We start from the raw sequence: 19,736 nt of genomic DNA on the forward strand, positions 1-19,736 counted from the left end.
GACAGAGAGAGAGAGGGAGAGAGAGATCTGATAATGATTATTTACTAAACCTAACGATCTTATTTAAATCCTTACCTACAGTATGTCGTGTCGTGTCGAAGTCAGGGGACACATTTTTAACATGCATAACGACAATTATGTCAATTTATTGATGACAACATAGCCATGACCAAGAAATCTAAATTGAATAAAGAAAACGTCTACAAGGAACAACATCAAGTAGAGAAAATTTCTTCCGAATGGAAAAAGGTAAAACCGTGAAACATGAAACTTTAAACATGTTGGATGTAGTTTCAGTAAAAGATTAAGGCCAAATCTGTTAAAGTGATGAAAAGATCTTGTGTAGAGCAAGCCGCCCCACAACTAGATGGCCTCACGCTTTTCTACGCCTGTGTAGTCCTCGAAGAGAAGTACTTGATATCTGCTACAGGACGTGACTGCTATTTTGTACAGGGTGAAACCCCACGGGAATGTTTACATATAGCCTTCCTGTTGCCAAAATAAATTAAAAATTAGCGCTGGTTAATATGTGCTGAGGTGACAAAAGTCATGGGATACCTCCTAATATCGTTTCAGGCCTCCTTTTGGCCGACGTAGTGTAGCACCTCGACTTTGCATCGACAGAACAAGTCGCTGGAAGTACTCTGCGGAAATACTGAGCTACGCTGCCTCCACAGCCGTCTATAATTGCAAAAACGTTACCGCTGCATGATTTCGTGCACGAACTGATCTCTCTATTATGTCCATAAATGTTCGATGGATTCATGTGGACCGTTCTGGATGGCCAGATCATTCCGTCGAACTGTCGAACTGTCACGAACAGTTGTGGCTCCGTGAGAAAACATCGTTGTTTGGTTGCAAAAGGTCTCCAAGTAGGCGAACAAAACCATTTCTAGGCGCTACAGTCTGGAGCCGCGCGACCGCAACGGTCGCAGGTGCGAATGCTGCCTCGGGCATGGATGTGTGTGATGTCCTTGGGTTAGTTAGGTTTAAGTACTTCTAAGTTCTAGGGGACTGATGACCTCAGAAGTTAAGTCGCACAGTGCTCAGAGCCATTTGAACCAAAACCATTTCCAGTCAATGATGGGCTCAGTTGGACCAGTGGCCCAGTCAACTCCATGTAAAAATGTCCACACAATTACAGAACGACAGTAGCTTACACAGTGCCTTGTTGACAATTAGAGTCCATGGCGCCACATTCGAACCATACCATCAGCTGTTACCAACTGAAATCGGGACTCATCCGAGCAGGGTCAGTCGTCTGTGGTTCAACCGATGTGGTCACAAGCCAAGGAGAGGCGCTGTGGCCGATATCTTGCTGTTAGCTAAGGCACTCTCCCTAGCCCACTAACGCTAATTTTAGCCGCACCGACCTAACGGACACGTTCGTCGTACGTGCCACATTCCTTTCTGTGTTATTTCACACAATGTTGCTTGTCTGTTAGCACTGACAAGTGTACGCAAACGCCGCTGCTCTCTTTCGTGACGTGAAGGCCATCAGCCACTGCGTTGTCCGTGGCGAAAGGTAACGCCTAAAATTTTGTATTATCGGCACACCCTTGACACTGTGGATTTGGGAATACTGAATTCCCTAACGATTTCCATGCGTCTAGCTCCAGCCACCACTCCGCGTTCGAAGTATGTTAATTCCCATCGTGCAGCCATAGTGACGTCGGAAACCTTTTCACGTGAATCGCCTGAGTACAAATGACAGCTCCGCCAATGCACTGCCGTTTTTCACATTGTTTAAGCGATACTACCGCCATCTGTACATGTGCACTTTGCTATCCCATAACTTTTGTCACTTCAGAGTTTTGTCTTGAAGTACTCCTAAACTCCGTTGCACAGCTGCATGCTGCTTCAGGGGCCACTGTTACCTTTAGTTTTGCTGGGGACTATTTATTTATAGCTGACACCTAGAAACAAATTCTGACTTTATTTCTGGTCTTATCCGTCACCCTCTCAAGGTCTGAACGTTATTCTGGATTTGAAAATGAAAATGTTAGAAGTACAGGACAGCCGGATGCCCTTACTGTTCACACTCCTGCCCGCTTTCCCCGACCCATCCCTACCCGGGACGTAAGACGCGTACAGCTGCCTGCGTCTGGTGTTATCCATGTGAATGTGTGAGAAAGAGTTTCGAAAGGTCTGCAAATCATGTACCTGTGGTGGAACGTGAGTTTCAGTCCTGTATTCACCTAGCGAGATGTGGAGAACCACCTAAAAACAGTCCACACGACAGACCGTGCCTGTCGTTAATCCACCCAGCAGATTTGATCGAGTCCGACGAGCCTTCCCGAATACTGGAAGTGGAATGCTAACGCTGGCAGCTGGCCGGACTGTTGACACCGAAGCAGACTGCTACCAAGAACCAATAAGCAGCTATACAATGATGATTTCTCTTTCACTTCGCAACAATTTGAAAGATATAACAATACTTATTGATAAACGATCACCCGAAAATCCCGTTCCACTTGAAGGTTACCTGTTTAACACCTACCAGAGACAAAAAACTCTGCTTACCAGTATTTCATGTAATTATTTAACTGATTCAAAAATTTAAAATTTTGTCAATATCTAATAATAAACAGGTCTATAGTCTTACATTAAATCATGTGTGAATAAAAATCCTAAGTCAAGATCGCACTTTTCTTTACTGGTTACCTCTTTCGGCTCATTAGCGAGCCGCCTTCAGATCTAAAAATGCAGAAAAGTGCGTATAAAAGGTGAACAATAAGAAATACATTCAATACTTGAATTTCCATTATGCAATACATACCAGTCTAAAATTTTCATTGTGTGACACACTTCGTATTTGTATTCGTCATCGCCCGCATCTCGTGGTCGTGCGGTAGCGTTCTCGCTTCCCACGCCCGGGTTCCCGGGTTCGATTCCCGGCGGGGTCAGGGATTTTCTCTGCCTCGTGATGGCTGGGTGTTGTGTGCTGTCCTTAGGTTAGTTAGGTTTAAGTAGTTCTAAGTTCTAGGGGACTGATGACCATAGATGTTAAGTCCCATAGTGCTCAGAGCCATTTGAACCATTTTTGTATTCGTCATCGTATTCGTCTTCGTATTTTTAGAGCTAAGTCTCCCTAGTTAAATAAAAAATATAATGCCATTTGTACGGAGTACCCGACCTCAGGTTATAACAATATGTAACTGTTAGCTATTCACTGCTTTTATATGAGGCATAGGTTCTAGAAGTACCTTACACAGTATGCAGTATGTGAAACACAAGACCTTAAGCTAGATGTGTATTATATACATATTTTATGGCTTCTGTGTTTCGGTCTTCTAATGTAACTTACTTCACGAATACGTTACGAAGTAAATTGGCATTTTGCTCGTTAGTCATCGGCTTATTTTATTTTGACATTTGTTGCACATGTCAGCAGTCCATGCTATTTTCTATAACAAATAGCTAAGTATAAGGTTACTTTGACAAAACTCTTGTCTTTCGAGGTTATATTCTATCTTCTGTAACACTTAATGACTCAGTTGAAATACTGCTTGTTAGTCACATACATGCTCGTTGGTTATCATAGCTATTGACCCAGATGGCTGCATTTGGTATCTAGATCCCGGCTTACGATATTATTTCGTCGTAATATTCAGCATCACAAATTTATGGTTTCGGTTAGTAATTTGTTAGATTATTGTATTTAAAATAGTGTTCCGTCTCCAGTGTAATTCCTGATTTTTATCATTTAATGAACTGTGTTTCCTTACTACAAAAGTACTGGTATGGATATAATTTCTCATATTTATATCGTGTAAATGTATAAAAAAATTTCATTATATTAACGTCTTTTGTCTTATTAGAGTCCCATCTGTGTTAAGTTGGTTGGCTGGTAGCGCTATCTGGCAGCCAGAGTTTTCGTGTAGCCATGACGCTACAACTCAGCCGGTTGGCTGACAACTGTCGCACAGACAGTTCCTTGTTCCTGATATGAATGTTAGAAATAATATCTAGTTTACATCAACTTATGGGCGATGCAACTATTTTTAACAAGGGTGACTTAGCTCTAAAAATGCGACGATGTGTAAATAGTGTCCCACAATGAACAACACTTTAGATTGGTATGTATTGTGAAAGGTGGCTGCACTGAGTCACAGCGCCAGAGATTGCGCCAAAGAGTATTATTCCGCCGCCTCCATTGGCGCAGTAGTTGTTCGGAGAATGTCGAGGGCAGTGCTTGTTGAGAGGATGTCGAGAGCAGTACTAGTTGAGAGCATGTCGTGTGCAGTTGCTCTGTTGGAGGAGACAGCGGATGCTGTTCGGTGACGGAAGATGTTGCAATGATCACAGTGTATTTTTCTTCAATATATATGAAGGTAACAAAAAAATTTTTTATTTCAAATTTCCTAAATAACAATGCCTCTTGGTGACAGTCTCAGTCAACAAAGCATCTGGCTTGTGTTCATGTATTAAACTTGTAATTCTGGTTCTATGTGCAATTATACTATTTCTGGTTTTTCAGTTAGTTCATTGTAAATGCTGTTTAAAATTTCTTAACGTATTGAGGAAGAACCGTGCCAGATACATGTATGTTGAACCACACTACCACACAGAGAACAGTTACACTTGTGCTTTGTTGTGTCGTAGCTTTTATAGTTGCTGGGGTCTTAATTAATCAATTGTGTTAACGGAAATTTCCTTTTATTCTTTATTGTTATTTTATGCAGTCAGATTGCGTACTAATACTACTCAGGGCCAACCGGTTACGAGACTTCGTAACCGGACACACAGCTACTAAAATTATTGCATTTTAATATTTAAGCCCCCATGCACGTGGCGACCGCTGCTTCGGATCGTCCCTTGGAATTCTTTTGACAGTAAAAATAGCAGACAGAAGTATTGTTGTAGTAATTTGTAGTTTAGTAATTGTAGTCTATATTGCATTTGTAGATTTGGTAATTGAATATTTGTAGGTGTCTTGTCATTCTTCCAATGGTATTTTTGAAGAATTTAATTTTTGATGTCTCGTATATGGGTTTAACAATTTAGTGCAATTATGAAATTTAATTGTTCGTTAGGCGTGTTTGTCGGGAAGCCTTTCGTGTGAATGGTATTGTTGGTGATAAAGTGTTATATTGTGTGTAATTTTCGTATAGGGACGAGTTTTGTATGTTTTGTAAATGATTACGCGATCGATGAAAAAGGCAAAAATGATGGATAGTCAGAATGACGAAACTGTTAACATGGCAAACTCGCCAACACAGGAGAACAGTATGATGAATAATGAAGTAGAAAACAATTTAATAAGCCGGGAAAATAGTCCGGAACCAGTTCAAAAGTTTTCACAATCGGAAAATTTTCAGAATATGAGATTAACGATAGAAGATTCTGAAATAGTATCGAACACAGAAAGCTTTACAGGTATGACGAAGGAAGTTAGTTTTACGGGAAATGTTAGGGGCGAAAAGAATTTTGAACCAGTTAAATGGAGCAGTTGATGGGTGCTATATTAAATTTGGGATCACAGATGGGATCATTGGCAACACGGTTAGACTCACAAATAGGAACAATTAAAACTGGTATGGGAACAATGGAAACACAGTTAAGATCTGTATTAAAACAGAGATGGGAACATTGGCAACACGGTTAGACTCACGAATAGGGACATGTTTCAAAAACATGAAAGATGAATTAATGAAAGAAATTAGAGAAGAAGTACAACAATTTTTAATTCTCACAATAATAGATTAATTTCAATAGAAGTCAGACAAAAGGAACAGGATAGAGAACAGGAAGAAAGAGATCGCGTGAAAGTCCAAAAATTTTCAGAGTTAAATTTACAACGTGCACACGATAAGGAAGAAATATTTGAAACAATCGAGGAATCCGTACCAAATGACAGAATAAATAACCTAACACAATAATATGAACAGTTAACTACTAATTGTGTCAATACTGAAACCCGAGTTGCGACACTTACGGAAGACGTAAATAAACAGAAAGAACAAATAGGTCACTTATCGGAAAGAGTTGAGAAGATTTCAGATAAATTGACAAGTCTTAGTTTAAATGGGGACAGAGATTCAGATGATACAGCTCCATTGCCATTTGCAAAAACAAAAGAGTACCAGAATATAACTAAACATGTTGAGGCGTTACGAAAGCAAGTTAAACAAATTGAAAGCGAAATCGTAGGAAAAGACAGTAGAAGAAATTTAGAATCACAGATAGCAGCGGGTTTTGAAGAAAATAATTTATTTCCATTACGAGATGCAACAAGAGAGCGCCAGGCGTGCGAACTTGACAATAATCGACATTCGGACTGGGACAGACGCGGTACGTCTTTGTCGTCACGAGGCGAAAACTTTGACTTTAAACACTTTTTAACTGTTCGGAAATTTAAGACCTTTCGCAATTCTAATAATGACATACATCCATGTTCATGGTTATAGTAATTTATGTGCGCACTTCCGCCAAATTGACCGCTAAGTCACAAACTGGAATTTATGTGTGGATATTTAAGTCCTCAGGGGATTCACTACACTAAGTGAATATGTGCCGTAGCATGCACAGGGCCCCGAGCTGTAGTGGTGCTATTTCCCTTTTAGTTTTCTGCACTGCTGCCTTCTCTTTTACTATTCTTTGTCTCTATCAAAACAACTCTTCAACTATCAATATACCTAGAAAAGGAGTCAGTAAAGGATAACCGGATATGACTATTTTACCCAAAAGTGATAGTTTTCAGGATATTGATGAGAAAACGAACCGGCGACCGCATGCACGCGCTTATTAGAGACTGAATTATTTTTATCAAGCATTTCTATCGGCATATTGGTCCGAAAACACGCAAGACACAGTCAAACATAGTCTTATTATGCAGCGTAATTTTAAACAGTCTGAGTTCCGCACGCCAGCAGAATACTTTGAAGGCATGATTCGAAAGAGTCAATTCCTTCCCAACCCTTGTAGCCCGACTGAATTAATTCGCATTTGTTTAACTAAGCTGCCACAATCGGTAAGACACATTGGTTTAGCCGGAAGATGTAAAGACGACATTGAAACTTTTAAGACTTTGCTACAAGAGCTTCAGTATGACAACGATGACGAAACTTCTTGTAATTTTTTCAGTAACGGTAATCACAATAGATTTTCAGAGAAAAAGGATAATGATCGGAACGGACATTATAGCGGTAATTTTGAAAATGACAGACGAAACAGACAGGACAATAGATACCAGCCTTATGACAAAGGAAAGCGTAGCGATTAGACAGTATTATTTAGTTCGCAATGATATTCTTTTTAAACGAAAATCGGTTGACAACTCTTGTATGGTTGGTTTGTATTCCTGATGAGTGGGTTAATAAATTGATTTGGTATACACATTTCAGTTATGCACACTTTGGTCCCAGAAAATGCTTTCATAAATTACGAGAAAATTGTTACTTCAGTAATATGGAAGAACGTATTCGATCTGTTCTTGCCAAATGCAAATTATGTCAAAAGGCTAAGCCGCCAACTATTTCTCACAGAGCACCGTTGTTTCCTATCATTCCAGCGAAATTAAAGGAGATGGCTGCAGTCGATTTGTTCGGTCTAGTGGTTCGTTCTACTAATGATTTTGCGTACATTTTGGTAGTAGTGGAATTGACATCAAAATATGTGTGTTTTACACCTTTACGTAAAGCAACAGCTCGTTCAGTATCTAATGCTTTCATCAAACATTTTCTTAAAGAAGTGGGTCATGTTGATAAGGTCATATCAGATAGTGGATCACAGTTTCGCTCTAAAATTTGGCTTCGTACTCTACGGCGTCGTAAGATTAAACCAATTTTCATTTCACTTTTTCACCCTCAATCTAACGCTTCAGAGAGATGGATGAAGGAAATCAACAGATTGCGTCGTCTTTATTGTCATCAGAATCACAGAACGTGGGATCAGTATCTTCAAATTTTTCAAAACATTCTGAATAAACTCCCTAATGATTCAACTTCTTTATCGCCTATATTGATATTAAAAAATTAAGCACCGACAAATCGCATTTCTGCAATAGTTCCTTTTCCGCCTACACGGAAACTGCGGCATTCTGAAGTTGTCAACCGGCTCTAGAAAATATTGCATCTGCGGCTGCTAGAAGAGAGAAATCAGCTAAACGTCCTGGTCCTTTAAAAACCTTGTCTGTTGTTCAGAAGGTGTTAATTAAGTCCCACCGTTTGTCTCACAAAGGAAAAGGCTTGTGTCGCAAATTTTTTCTGCTTTATAACGGTCCATATAGAGTTCGCAAAATTACTCATGATAACACTGTCGAAGTAGAAACTAATTAAATCACGGCACTCTAAGGGTATACATCATATATCGAACGTTAAAATTTTTGTGGAATGACATCTTTTTGAGAAACTAACAGTTATACGTAGACATGCAGAAAATATACGGATACCGCGCCGTGTTCTGGCGGCGGCACATCTCAAAGCAACAGTCAAGTCTGCGCGCCGCACAAGGCAGTCGTTGACCGCAAACAATTACTTCCTACGTCACGCGTACCTACAGCTGATCGAGCGCTCAGTGCGAATGCACTGACAGCCGTAAACAAATACACAGTCTAATTTCTCCGAATAAATTCAGTATAAAGCTATAGTGACTTGATAAATTATGTTATTAACGTTCATTTTTTTTCAGGATACAGTTGTATAAAATATTCAAGAACTTCAGGTAAATTCTGTGTGTGTCCGACGTTAAGAGGACTTGCTATTGAGAAAATTTCAGGAAGAATGTAATTTCGAAGAATAAAGTAATAAACTAAAAAGGTAACTATTAATTGAGTTTATTTTTCAGGTAACATACACTCCTGGAAATGGAAAAAAGAACACATTGACACCGGTGTGTCAGACCCACCATACTTGCTCCGGACACTGCGAGAGGGCTGTACAAGCAATGATCACACGCACGGCACAGCGGACACACCAGGAACCGCGGTGTTGGCCGTCGAATGGCGCTAGCTGCGCAGCATTTGTGCACCGCCGCCGTCAGTGTCAGCCAGTTTGCCGTGGCATACGGAGCTCCATCGCAGTCTTTAACACTGGTAGCATGCCGCGACAGCGTAGACGTGAACCGTATGTGCAGTTGACGGACTTTGAGCGAGGGCGTATAGTGGGCATGCGGGAGGCCGGGTGGACGTACCGCCGAATTGCTCAACACGTGGGGCGTGAGGTCTCCACAGTACATCGATGTTGTCGCCAGTGGTCGGCGGAGGGTGCACGTGCCCGTCGACCTGGGACCGGACCGCAGCGACGCACGGATGCACGCCAAGACCGTAGGATCCTACGCAGTGCCGTAGGGGACCGCACCGCCACCTCCCAGCAAATTAGGGACACTGTTGCTCCTGGGGTATCGGCGAGGACCATTCGCAACCGTCTCCATGAAGCTGGGCTACGGTCCCGCACACCGTTAGGCCGTCTTCCGCTCACGCCCCAACATCGTGCAGCCCGCCTCCAGTGGTGTCGCGACAGGCGTGAATGGAGGGACGAATGGAGACGTGTCGTCTTCAGCGATGAGAGTCGCTTCTGCCTTGGTGCCAATGATGGTCGTATGCGTGTTTGGCGCCGTGCAGGTGAGCGCCACAATCAGGACTGCATACGACCGAGGCACAAAGGGGCAACACCCGGCATCGTGGTGTGGGGAGCGATCTCCTACACTGGCCGTACACCACTGGTGATCGCCGAGGGGACACTGAATAGTGCACGGTACATCCAAACCGTCATCGAACCCATCGTTCTACCATTCCTAGACCGGCAAGGGAACTTGCTGTTCCAACAGGACAATGTACGTCCGCATGTATCCCGTGCCACCCAACGTGCTCTAGAAGGTGTAAGTCAACTACCCTGGCCAGCAAGATCTCCGGATCTGTCCCCCATTGAGCATGTTTGGGACTGGATGAAGCGTCGTCTCACACGGTCTGCACGTCCAGCACGAACGCTGGTCCAACTGAGGCGCCAGGTGGAAATGGCATGGCAAGCCGTTCCACAGGACTACATCCAGCATCTCTACGATCGTCTCCATGGGAGAATAGCAGCCTGCATTGCTGCGAAAGGTGGATATACACTGTACTAGTGCCGACATTGTGCATGCTCTGTTGCCTGTGTCTATGTGCCTGTGGTTCTGTCAGTGTGATCATGTGATGTATCTGACCCCAGGAATGTGTCAATAAAGTTCCCCTTCCTGGGACAATGAATTCACGGTGTTCTTATTTCAATTTCCAGGAGTGTATTTCCACTTAGGTACGTACTTAAGACGTAATTTGCTGCTCGCGATTATGTGATTTCTAATTTGTGTTAACTGATTTTGACAATGATTGATTAATGAAAAGGGTTGTTACTTATGTATATTATGCATCGCTTGGCTGCTCTGTCTTTTCACTGATGTCATATTTTTTTTTTATTATGTGCCTGCCGTGCTTATTTATTTAAATTATAATTGTCACCTGATTAGTCGTGCTGATATGGTTATGTATGTCAGTCATACTTTGTGATTTATCTGCTTGCGCCTTCATGTTTACTTATTAAGATTACATATGAAAATTTATTTGCTTATGCTGATATGATGCTAATGACCTGTTTATTATGTAAGATATATATTTGCTGCTTTGCGTATGGATTGCATATTTACACATTTTTGTTTTGTTGTCATAACTACTCTTTAATTCGGTATATAGAAATGCTGATATACGGTGTACAAACATGGAGTTTAGGTCACACTATGGTATTAATTATAGATTTTTCGCTTGGCAGAGCCTCGTTGTAGGGATTGCGCTACATCCGTTTGTTGACATTCTGTTCTCTACTGGTATATTATTCGCTATTGCATGTTTTGCTTACGCTCAGTGCTTTATATTTTAAGATAAGAAAATGAACTGCTATAATTCTACGAACGACATTGGTACAAAAAAAAAACTTCTTTGAAGTCACATGAGCTGGAGGTTTTATGGAAGCTGTATAAATTTATGCTAATAGAAAGGAAGCTACCGACATGAAATACCAACACAAGGTTTAGACCATTGACAGTTATTACACTGCTTTCTTCGTGAGCAATTGAAATAGCAAGTGACACTTGACACAAAAAATACTCCACATGTTTGCTTCTGTTTTGCCACGATTCTTGAAGTGGTGTACACACTGTGAAATATTACGATCATTCACACTCCATACTCGTACTTACTTACTGAAAGTTATTCAAACTAAAGGCTGTTAGAGGTCATGTATGCATTTCTTTTATTTAATGATGGACAAGGTAACCAAAATGTATTTTATAATTCATAATGAGTAGAAGATTTTGGTCAGGTGGATTACACAGGGGTTGTGTGTGGACATTGTGTCTTCAGATTGTATGGGATGATGAATTAAAGTTTGCACTAGGATTTTATCTGTACTTGTTCGAGGAGACTGACTAGAGGAAAGAGTTGTTATTGAAGTGAAATGATATTGGTGATAAGGTTTATATGTATCGACGTGTTGAAGAGGTATTATTGAAGTATTGAGATTGTGTGAAATTGATGATTATTGGAGTTTTGGTGGACAAGAGGTAAGGTAAATGGTATTGCTGATAAGGTTTATATGTATCGACATAAGAGGTATTATTGAAGTATTGAGATTATGTGATGCTGATGATTATTGGAGTTTTGGTGGATAAGAGGTAAAGTAAGTGAGGAGCATATTTTTTTTTGTTGGTTTATATGGCACAAGGAGGATGAAGATGTCAGACTAGAACACTCAAGTAGAAGGAAGATTGTCAACACACACACTTTGTTACATCAATAAGTGGTATATACTTTTTTTGGAGAGAGGAAGTATTTGAATATCTTGGCACACCGACAGTTGTTCAGCAACCGTACATTTTGATTTGGCTTGGCAAACATTGGTCTTGACATGAAGACTGTGACGTTGACTAACTATTATTGACTGTTATACACTGTTACCATTACTACTTGATACACATGTTGAACATCAAATTTTGACAGAATTGCATTTACACAGTTAACACTATTAAATTACACAGTAGTACTTAAATGTGGATGAAAGGTGAGTGAGTGTGTTTTCCTTTCCTAATCCCAAATAATTGGTACCGACCTATCTCCTAAATATTATTTTACTTGTTTGTTGTGGCTTGCACTGACACCCATAAATATTATAGGTTTACTGATATTTGTGTATTTGTAATAGTTAATAAGACAAATATCTGATATCATTTGTGTGTCTATTATAATTTGTATGTTTAGTGTAAGAGCATTGATAATAATTTTGTAAAAGCAATTGTGTGTGCATTCAAACTGTTGTTCGTGCTTACACGTATTAACATCAGTGGGTGCCACTTGGAAAAGTTTAATTACTGTTAATGAACACTGATGAACTGTTTAATTATTGATAGTGAATATTATGGACTGTTACCTGCACTTGTTCAACATTGATTGGTGCCACTGGGCAATGTTTAATTTCTGCTAATGAACTCTGATGAACTGTTTAATTATTGATAGTGAATATTATGGACTGTTACCTGCACTTGTTCAACACTGATGGGTGCCACTAGGAAATGTTTAATTTCTGCTAATGAACTTTGATCAACTGTTTAATTATTGATAGTGAATATTATGGACTGTTACCTGCACTTGTTCAACACTGATGGGTGCCACTTGGAAATGTTTAATTACTGCTGATGAAATCTGATGAACTGTTAAATTAGTGAAAGTGAATATTATGGACTGTTACCTCCACCTGCTCAACATTACTGGGGGCTACTGATGGAACTGCTTCTACTGAAATGATGTCACTTGTTGCTGTGAGCACCTGCTCAACATTACTGGGTGCCACTGATGGAACTGCTTCTACTGAAATAATGTCACTTGTTGCTGTGTGCACCTATTCAACATTGCTGGGTGCCACTGTTGGAACTGCTTCTACTGAAATGATGTCACTTGTTGCTGTCTGCACCTGTCAACATTGCTGGGTGCCACTGATGGAACTGCTTCTACTGAGATGATGTCACTTGTTGCTGTCTGCACCTGTCAACATTGCTGGGTGCCACTGATGGAACTGCTTCTCACTTGTTGGTGTCTGCACCTGCTCGCCATTGCTGGGTGCCACTGTTGGAGCTATTTAAATACTGCTGATGAAATGTTATGAGACTTCTATTTGCATCTGTTGACCATTGCTGGGTGCTACTGATGGAACTGTCAACTACTCTGAGGAGTGCTACTTGTTCATTGAACTATTGAAAAGGTTTTATGTGAATATTTGTATAAACTGAGTTTTTGTGTATTTACTGTTTATGAAATGTTATGAGACTATTACCTTCACCTATTCGTCATTGCTGACGCTATTGATTGAATTATTTAACCACATTGTTTAACAAAGGCTACACGTGTAAACTATTATGTAAAATCACATGTATGCAAGCATTTGTATTCCTTACCGTATTTTATATATTGGGTTATTGAAGGGTCAGTGCAAAGCCAAAATTTATCTAGTTATGTGATATTTACTTATTAATATCATCTTTTATTTTTGTCTGTATCTTTTTCTTTTTTTTGATGAATTTGGTGGTATTTTCACCACCAATGCTGGCAAAAATACCGTCAGATTCTAGCCTGTGGAGGAGGGGCATATGAAAGGTGGCTACACTGAGTCACAGCGCCAGAGATTGCGCCAAAGAGTATTATTCCGCCACCTCCAGAGAATGTCGAAGGCAGCTGTAATTCAGATGTTGCCGTGGGCAGTGCTTGTTGAGAGGATGTCGAGAGCAGTACTAGTTGAGAGGTTGTCGTGTGCAGTTGTTCTGTTGGGCGAGACAGCAGATGCTGTTCGGTTGATGTAATGCATAGATGGAAGATGTCGCAATGATCACAGTGTATTTTTCGTCAATATATATGAAGGTAACAAACAAATTTTTTATATCAAATTTCCTAAATAACAATGTCGGTTGGTCACAGGTTCAGTCAACAAAGCATCTGGCTCGTGTTCATGTATTAGACTGTAATTCTGGTTTCTATGTGCAATTATAGTATTTCTGGTTTTTTAATTACTTCATTGTAAATGCTGTTTAAAATTTCTTGTCGTATTGAGGAAGAACCGTGCCAGATACATGTATGTTGAATCACACTTCCACACATAGAACAGTTACACTTGTGCTTTGTTGTTTCGTAGCTTTTATAGTTGCTGGGGACTTAATTAATCAATTGTGTTAACGGAAATTTCCTTTCATTCTTTATTGTTATTTTATGCAGTCAGATTGCATACTAATACTACTCAGGGCCAACCGGTTACGAGACTTCGTAACCGGACACACAGCTACTAAAATTATTGCATTTCCATTTATATAACTAAGCCTCCATACAATTGCATAATGGAAATTCAAGTATTAAACGTATTTTTATTGTTCACTTTTTATAAGCAATTTTCTGTATTTTTCGATCTGAAGGTGGCTCGATAATGAGACGTAGCTGGTTATCATTAAACAAAATTTTGAGATCTTGACGTAGGGTTTTTATCCACAAATGACAGATCGCACATCTCCCCCCTCCCCCCCCCCCCCTTTCTCAATTGACAGTGTCAAAGAATAACTAGATTAAAAGGCTAGTAGAATGAGGCAGGTATTAAATTTAGGAACTGCATACAGGATGCATACAGGTAGCCAACTACGTCACTACACTTGCAAATTCAAACATTTTCACACGCCAAATGCGATAATGTATAGTGATCTGTGCGTCAGTGAGTTACCACTTGCTGCAATGCTTATTACCCTATTACTTCCTTTGCGGAAGTGATGAATTGAAGTTAGGTGAGCAAGAGCTACGTTTGTTCGGTTTGAGGAAACCAAATGGAGAACATGTTTGGCTACATCGTATATGGCAAGCTGCTTGAATTTGCGTTCGCGATGGCCTGATTGGAAAATTTCAATGCTAAATAACTCGGAAAAGGGACAACGTACAGAATTTATTTCTTAACAACTATTTCTCAGCGCAACCTCTCCTTCAATACCCTTACAAGTTTTCAGACTGTTTCTGCCCACCCTGTATGCGTAGAGCCAGCATAACTCGCGACGCTCCAACTACCCAGAGTATATTAATCCGTTCATTGAGAACAGTAGCACTTAGCGACTTCCAATATACTTTATACTTAAGGTCAAACCTTAATGAAATATTTCTTGCTGATCTCCCCCATCCAAAAAAAAAAAATAATAATAATGACAGGCAAAGCGTTTATCATTAATTACATTTTCGATGTTTATGCAGTAAAAGTTCACTGTTATCATTACTCCTTTGCTACCAATTCTATTTGCAAGACATTTTGGAGCACTGATTGAATCTGCAAGTTTATATCACTGCACGACACACAGTTTATAAGGTAGTAGGTCATAAATATTGACATCAGTGAAAAAAACTAGCTTTACTAAAAATTGAGTGATTTTACAGCTGTGAATTCGATTGTGTAAGGAATCGGGGTGAGGATTACTGGTTTACGGCTAGTTCTTTAACACTAGTTACTAACGTAACTTATTAACATACTGACACTTACTTTTAACTGCTTAACATTGTAACACTTCCTTTCCAAAAAGAGTGCGAAATACTGCATCTACCTGCCTTTTTTTAAAAGAAATGAAGGTAATGTATAAATTAGCTGCGTATTGCTAGCTGGAAAATAAATATGTAGCATATAACGAATCCAATAGTGGGAAATAATAAGTTAAAATGGCTTATACTTGGTGTGTTAATCTCTGATCAGTCAATACAATGAATAATTGTAAATTGCCAAAACAGCTAGTGACTTCATTAAGCTGTATCTCAGTAAAATGTGCTACATTGATGGCACAGTTATTTAAATTAACAGTAATGTTGCAAATAAGTGCAGAAAAGTTACATCAAAAAGACTTCGTGCTACAAAAAGGACACCAATTTTAGTTGTTAAGCACAGGGATACCGAGATTCCTGGCAGTCTGTTGCCAAGAGTACAGCATACGATGGACTTTCATTGCTTGCACCATAATATGGGCACGTCCTGCCAACTTGGCTAGGGCAAGGACTTAGCCAAAGGGGGGTCCGGAACCCCCTATCACTCAAATGAAAATATACACAACCTAGATGCTGCGTAGTGAAATTCAAAGTTGTTTTGATTTTTAGTCACACGACGGAAAAGCGATACGCACTATCCATAGCCAGCAGGCCATTGATCAGTTTAGTTCTTACATACAGTTGAATGTGGTGTAACTGCTGCAGTTTATTGTTTTTGTGCTACGTGGTGTTGTGATAGTTTGTAAATGGCGAAGAGTTTGTAACAAGAAGTTAAAAATATGTTCGTGCTTTTATGATATCTTAATTACCTATCTATAGCAGTATAATGTTAGAACAACTGTCTTTATCTGCAGACTGGTAGAACACTGGGATTGCAATATTTTAGTATTTCACAAGGCAGCGGTGCCGTGAACATCATTAAAGATAATATTAAAGTCAGTGCACAAAAATAGACTCGGAATTACCTGTATGGCCCAAAAATGGCTCATCGATCAACAACATTCTCGCCCAAACGGTGATGGTAGCATTTCTTTAAAATGTTGCTTAAAACCCTGTAATTAGTAACCTAAATGAAAAAATATTACTCAGTCTGGTCATGTGGGTGGTACTCCATTATGAAAACCAGTTCTGTTACGATCATTGGGGATGGGTTTGTGGAGAGCGGAGCTGAAGGCGTATGTGATGACACCACATTCGATAGTTCGTTCCTTCCTGAAAGACTTTTTCAGTGGGCTGCTTGAATTCGTCTGAGCTGACTACGCCCTGTATCTCCCCTCCCCCCCCCCTCCCCTCTTCCACCAAAATTTGCTCCCTGGAATTCCAAGCACAATTAAATCTTAAAATATGCATGCATTCATGGACTATCAAATGACAGAACATGCAACGTCAGAATACCATCTTTTGTTGTGATGCATTTTATTTTATTTTAAAATAAACTACAGTAACCAGCTTGCTAAATTCTCCGCCAGCCGAGATAGTTCTGCGCGTTGAGGCATAAAGACTCAACGAGGCGAATCCGTGGATTCGAGAGGCGATGCAGGTCGAATCCATGTGCTAGCAAACCTTGAAAATGGTTTTCTGTGGTTTTTCCCCATTTTCAATTAAGGCAACTGCTCGAGTTGATACATTACGATGGGCCACAGCCAATTCCTTTCGAATTCCTTTCTTTCATGAGAGAATCCAATTCACTTAAGAACGCTGCCTCTCTGCTTAAATGAAAAGAGCTGCTTCAGCCGAACATTTATTTGGAGACTCCGTGCACTAAAAGCCGTACGATAAGTAAATAATAATCCAAGTTCTCCTCGTTTAGGCGCATGCGTTTATCTGTCAGGACATTCAAAATCCAGATAATGATCTTTCTACATTGCAAGGACTGACAGATGCATACTGAAATAAGGAAAACTTTTCGCCTCGCATGGGCCCGTCAGCACAAACATTGGACTGTTGATGACTGGAAATGTGGTGCCTGGTCGGACGAGTCTCGTTTCAAATAATATCGAGCGGATGGATGTGCACGTGTATCGAGACAACCTCATGAATCTATGGACCCTGAATGTCAGCAGGGGACTGTTCAGGCTGGTGGAGGCTCGGAAATGGTGTGGGGCGTGTGCAGTTGAAGTGATATGGGACCCGTGATACGTTTACATACGACTCCGACAGGTCACACGTACGTAACCATCGTGTTTGATCACCTGCATCCATTCATGTCCATTGTGTATTTCGACGGACTTGGGCAATTCCGTGAAGACAATTCGCCACCCTACACGTCCAGAACTGCTACAGGATGGCCTCAGGAATATTCTTCTGAGCTTAAACACTTCTGCTGGCCACCAAAGTCCTCAGACATGAACATTATTGAGCATATCTGAGCTGTCTTACAACTTGCCGTTCAGAACAGATCTCCACCCCCTCGTAGTCTTATGGATTTATGGACAGCCCTGAAAGTTAATGGTGTCAGTTCCCTCCAGCACTACTTCAGACAGCATATATACATATATGGTGTAACAAAAAGTACAACTCAAGATGTAGGACACATTCCTCACACACAGATGAAGAAATATTATATGAACTTGGGTCTGGAAAAGCTTTGTTCCCACATTATAACTCATTTTCTCCAACTCGTTCATCACGGGAAACACACAAGAGCAGAACGTTAGCATCGTGGGGAACATGCTCTCTTGGTGACATCTGGTTGAGTTATGCACCGCGATTGTTTTGTTTCACATGTCCATGTTGCCGCACGATATACGCCATTGCTTGTTTACAGTTAAAAATAACTGATCAGTACGACCTTTGCAAGCACACAGACCATATGTAGACAGTGCTCGTGTAATGGCAGTGTATACAAGTACAGAGATGGCAGATGCCCTTTTGATATATGGATTAGCTGACGGAAATAGCGCTCGAGCTCAACGTTTGTACTGGGAGAGATTTTCAAGGTATAGGAAAACATTTGAAACCATTGATTGTCGGCTTAGGGAACATGGGTCATACTAGCTACGTGGGGAGTCCTAGAAGGATGGGGATACCGCAACGGGGGGTGGCAATTCTTCATGAAGTTGATGATGACTCTAGTCTCAGTACAAGACAGGTAGCTGCGACACTGAACATTGACCGCATGAGTGTCTGGCGAGTGCTACACAAGGACCAGCCGTATCCACACCATTTACAGCGTGTTCAGGCGCTATCAGCAGCTGATTTTCCTGCTCGAATCCTCCTCTGTTAATGATTTATTGAACAAAGTGTCAGCCCTAATTTTAGTGCAACTGTGCTGTTCACAGATGAGCCTATTCTTCAACGAGATCAGATTCTAAATTTTCACCGTGCGCATGTATGGAGAGACGTCAATCCTCATGCAGCTGTTGAAGCAAATCACCAACAAAGGTTTTCTGTCAATATGTGGCCAGCATTGTCGGTGACAGTGTGGTAGGGCCTCATTTCATCCACCCACGATCAACGGACGCAGTTATCATAATTTCGTAGAGAATGTTCTACCTGATTTGTTAGCAGATGTGCCTTTAGTTGTGCGACCAACATGTGCTTCAAGCACGATGGAGCACCTCCTCATTTTTGTGGTAATGTCTGTAGGCTTCTAAATAACAGATTCTGTTACAGGTGGACAAGAAGAGATGGATCAATTGCCTGGCCTCCGCGCTCTCCAAAACTAAACCCAATGAAGTTTTATCTGTGGGGGCATTTGGAAGCTTTTGTGTGTGGAACTTTAGTACAAGATTTTCTGAAACTCTGCGTCCGTATTGTGGAAGTCTGTGAAACCATATGCAATACTCCAGGTATACATCATCCCATCCGTGATTCCCTATGACGGCAGGCTCATGCATGTATCAATGCCCACAGAGGGCACATTGAACATCTGGTGTGAGAAACAGTTGCACATGGTATGCTGGTGTATTCTGTTCATGTGCGTTTTGCTTGATTAATGGGTTGGAGAAAATGAGATGTAACAAGGAACAAAACGCTTCCAGACCCATGTTCATATAACATAATTTCTTCTTTTACGTGTGAGGAATGTATCCTGCAGTTTGTACGGAACATTTTTGTTACATCCTATATATACACAGGACGTTAAAAAAATAGGTATCGATTACTTTGAGAGGTGATAGTACTTATCGAAGCAAGAAAAATAACTCCAACAAACATTTGTACGGAATTGCCTACTTTCTGAGATAAGTCCAGTAAAGATGGGTCCAGAAATGCATACTTTCTGCGA

The sequence above is a fragment of the Schistocerca nitens genome, chromosome 4 (assembly GCF_023898315.1).
Source record: "Schistocerca nitens isolate TAMUIC-IGC-003100 chromosome 4, iqSchNite1.1, whole genome shotgun sequence".
Lineage (NCBI taxonomy): Eukaryota > Metazoa > Arthropoda > Insecta > Orthoptera > Acrididae > Schistocerca > Schistocerca nitens.